Source organism: Rhinopithecus bieti, unplaced genomic scaffold, assembly GCF_001698545.2.
Source record: "Rhinopithecus bieti isolate Rb0 unplaced genomic scaffold, ASM169854v2 scaffold_2572, whole genome shotgun sequence".
Lineage (NCBI taxonomy): Eukaryota > Metazoa > Chordata > Mammalia > Primates > Cercopithecidae > Rhinopithecus > Rhinopithecus bieti.
In genome coordinates this window covers 4,989,318-4,993,452 of record NW_016804595.1, presented here as the reverse complement: position 1 = coordinate 4,993,452, position 4,135 = coordinate 4,989,318, and positions in this window count along the sequence as shown.

Below are 4,135 nucleotides of genomic sequence, written 5' to 3'. Positions count from 1 at the left end.
GGGATTACAGGTGCCTGCCACCACGTGCAGCTAATTTTTTGTATTAAAGTAGAGATAGGGTTTCACTATGTTGGCCAGGCTGGTCTTGAACTCCTGACCTCATGATCCGCCCTCATTGGCCTCCCAAAATGTTGGGATTACAGGCGTGAACCATTGTGCCTGGCCTAGTTGATGCTTTTCAAGGTCAATTAATCACTAAGGTAGTGCCACATTCCCTGAATTTTACCTATGAGTGTCCTGAGGCACAGATGCATTCAAATACCCTTCTACCCTTTTTCTCTTCCTGCTACCCTTCTGTAATAATCCATTGAGTTTCATCTGATCAAGGAAAAACATTGTGCTGTTGTTGGATTAGAAAACTGTTCTAAATATCTTCTGTTCTCAGACAGCATATAGTGTAGTACAAGCCATAACAAATATCTGTACATAAATCAGTGTTTCACCAAAAGCCTCTGAGATACCGTAATTATTTCTGATTTCTCCTTCAATGTACATAGCTAAGGTAATCTTCCTCTAAGAAAGATTGCTTCCTTGATTCCACACCTTTGCCTCAAATCCTTATCTCTTCTTCACCTTTTAAAACGTTAATTTTTTATCTTCTGAGTTTTAAATTAAAGCTAAATTCAATAAAATTTTTTTTAAATTTAGTTTTTTAAATTAAACGTTAAATTTAATAATAAAATTTAATTTAGTTTAAATAAACGTAAATTAATAAAATTTAATTTTTAAAGTGCCTTGTTTTAAAGTTTATATGTAGCCTGTTGCAACCGTATTTTCTTTTTCCCCCCACCCTTTGCTCAAATTAGCCCAGTATCTTCACTGCTCACTGGCTATCTTGTATATCATTGTCATCATCACCTCTGTGCTATTACTCTTATTTCCCTTCCTTTCTTAATGGCATATATGTCATTTCTCTCAGCTTCAGCTCTATTCTTAGTTCTCCATACAGTCGTCCATGACCAAAGTGTCTCTTCTGGCTTCCTGCAGCCAAGTACCTGGATCTAAACACTGCCTTCTAATGATAAATGCTGCTTCCACATTGAGCTTGGGTACTTGGCCTTGTCCCTTTCCCAAGCTTTCAGAAACTTAAAAATAGGGCTCACCTATTAATAAAGCCATATTCTAGAGATTTTTAGAAGCCAAACCCATTCTTACTGTATATAAACTGACAAAGCAGGAATCCTTTCTTGGAAATATTTTTACTTGATAATGCAATCATTATACCTGGATATGGATTATACTTGAAGTAAAATGTATTGAGGTTTTTGTGTCTGTGTGGTTGATTTTTTAAAAAAGCCTTATTTTTCATACTTATATATAACAGTACTATGTGGTATATTGTGTTTGGTTTTTGTGTCTGCAATTCTGTCTATTAGTTCTTGTAACTGGGATTCCATACTACATTTCTTTGCCAGGGAGATATATATGCCCAAGAAGATGAATGTCTAAATCATTTTGAGCATATGTTAGCCATTTCAGTGTTTTACCTTAAACATTCAGGTGTAAGTGGAATTTTATGTTGGATCTCCCATTAAACTGCAAATGGGAGCATTCAGCAAAACATTTGGCTGTTAAACATATGTCTTCAGCCATCACATACTATCTTTTTCTAAATTTTATTATTCCTTTTTTTATAGGTTGCTGAAATTGCAACTTCTGTCTGCAGGATTTTTATCATCCCAGCAAATCCACTGAAAATCTCCCCACTGAGCATTGTTGCTTAAGTTTGTAGCTTCTTTGATTAAATATGATTCAATCTGTGTAGTAGAGATTGAGCTTTTGTAAGTCATAAGGAATGGAATAGAGAGATATCTGATAATCAATGCATAGAAATATGTTTGCATGCCCTTTACAAAAAATTATTTTCTTGTATTCCAGAGGACATTGTAAATGTTTAACTTTTAATCCAGTTCCACCAACTATACTATTATAGTCAAGGTACTGTGCCAGTCGCTATGGAGTGACAGGGATGAGAATGACATGGTATCTGTTCCTGAGTAAGCAGAGTAAGTGACAGACTAAGGCTGAACTGTCCAATTTCACTAGACAAAATGTGACCAGTATCAGAGTAAGATGATTAGTGGGAGTGGAGACCAGAAGGGAAAGTAATTGGTTCCGCTAGTGCAACCCTTGGTCACCTTTTCATCATGCTACCATGCACAAATGGGGGGTATAAATAACAAAACGGTGTCATAAGGTTAACCAATAAACTGAAAACTGTAATGCCTACACTTGCCTCCTAAAAATAAAACAAGAGTGTTTTGCTGATATAACATATAACATATGTGTGACTGTATGCCCTTGAAGAACTAGTATATTTCTTCATTCACAGCATACACCAAAAAAAAAAAAAAATTGAAGTCTAAACCTCAAGTTATACACCATGTGTCATTTCAGTGGTTAGTAAAACACATGCCTTGCAGTACATGGTGTACCTTTTCTTCTCAATTCTCAAGACTTTATTTATATTCCCAAAATGAAGCAGAGTATCAGGTTATTTTATATTTTAAAATAGAAAGTCTGAATTAGTATGTAGAAAGACAGCACAATACACATATATATTTTACGTACTTAAAAATACCTTTCAGGTTACTTTTATTGGTCACCTAGTCTAAATACAGCTAGTTCTCTGAGCCGAGATTACCAGTGAAGATCACATATTTCAGAAAATAAAAGTGAAAAGAGCTTCTTCAAGTCTTTTTGCTCATACCAGCCCTACCACAGCCTGTACATAGTCCCTGTGAATTTTGTTCTTGAGTTGTCCGTTGACTAGAAAGATGATTTAAGAAACCTTTGTCTTATGCAATTTTTGCTTGAGGTACCTTTTAGTACATTCCTTAGTTCTGTATGTAAGAGCTCAAACACTTCGTTCAGATCTAAGTAATAAGAGAAGCTGCGTAAAATATGGTTGAGAGTGAGGACTTTGGAGCTGACTGCCTTCATTCATAATTCCAGTTCAGCCACTGAATAGCTTTAGGACCTTGAGTGAGTTACTAAGCCTCTCTATCTTCTGGTCCTCAGTTTCCTTATCTTCCAAATGGGGATGATAATGACTATTTTCTAGACTTACTGTGATGATTAAATGAGTTAATGTATATAAGGCATGCAAAGCAGTGATTGCCTATAATAATATTCTATAATTAATTTTTATAATTCCAACTTTTATTAAAGATTATAGGGTTGATGTACAAGTTCATTACATGTGTATATTGTGTGATGCTGAGGTTTTGGGTACAAATGATCCCATCACCCAGGAAGTGAGCATAATACCAAATAGGTGTTTATAGCCCGTGCTCCCCTCTCTCCCTCCCCCAGCTAGTCATCTTCAGTCTCTGTTGCTCTGTTGTTTTCATCTTTATGTCTATGTGTATTCAATGTTTAGATCACTCTTATAAATGAGAAACATGCAGTGTTTGTTATTCCGTTTTCTCTTCTTGCATCAATTTGCTTAGGATTATGGCCCCCAAATGCATCCATATTGCTACAAAGAACATTATTTCACACACCATATGTGTATATATATATCTCCAGTTTGCCGTTGATGGGCAGGCACCTAAGTTGTGAGCCTTGTCTGGTGAGGGAGAGTAGAGCAATCTTACTGCTCTTGGGCATTATGACGGTGGCCTCTACTGGGGCTGTGGCAGCTGTCGCTGAGCTGCTCTGGGGTCCAAGACCCATGGAGGTCTCTGTAGACTTGCAATTCTCTGTATCAGTCTAGAGACCTAGGGATGCCAGGTGATTCTGCCATTTGCAGGACTGCACAGGTCCCTGTGGGAAATGTGGATCTCCTGTGGGTTCTCACTTACCCTTTCCTCCTGTTGGGGAACTTCTCCTGACTTCCTCACTGATCCCTGATAGGCTGTTGCCCAGTTTCGTTCTTCTCTGTTCTCTGTCTCACCTTGCTACCTTGATGCATGCCAACGTTGTTTCTTAAATGATTGGCTTGCAGGGTCAGTGTTTGCTAGCCACCTTGTTCCCTCTTCATGAGAGTAGTACATACTAGCTGCTTCTAGTCCACCATCTTGTCTGCCTGCCATTATTTTTAATATTGCTATTATTGCTATCAGTATGAAATGTCACAACACTTCTTTGTACTTCCTGATAAATAGTTTATTTCTCTGAAAGGCATTGAAAA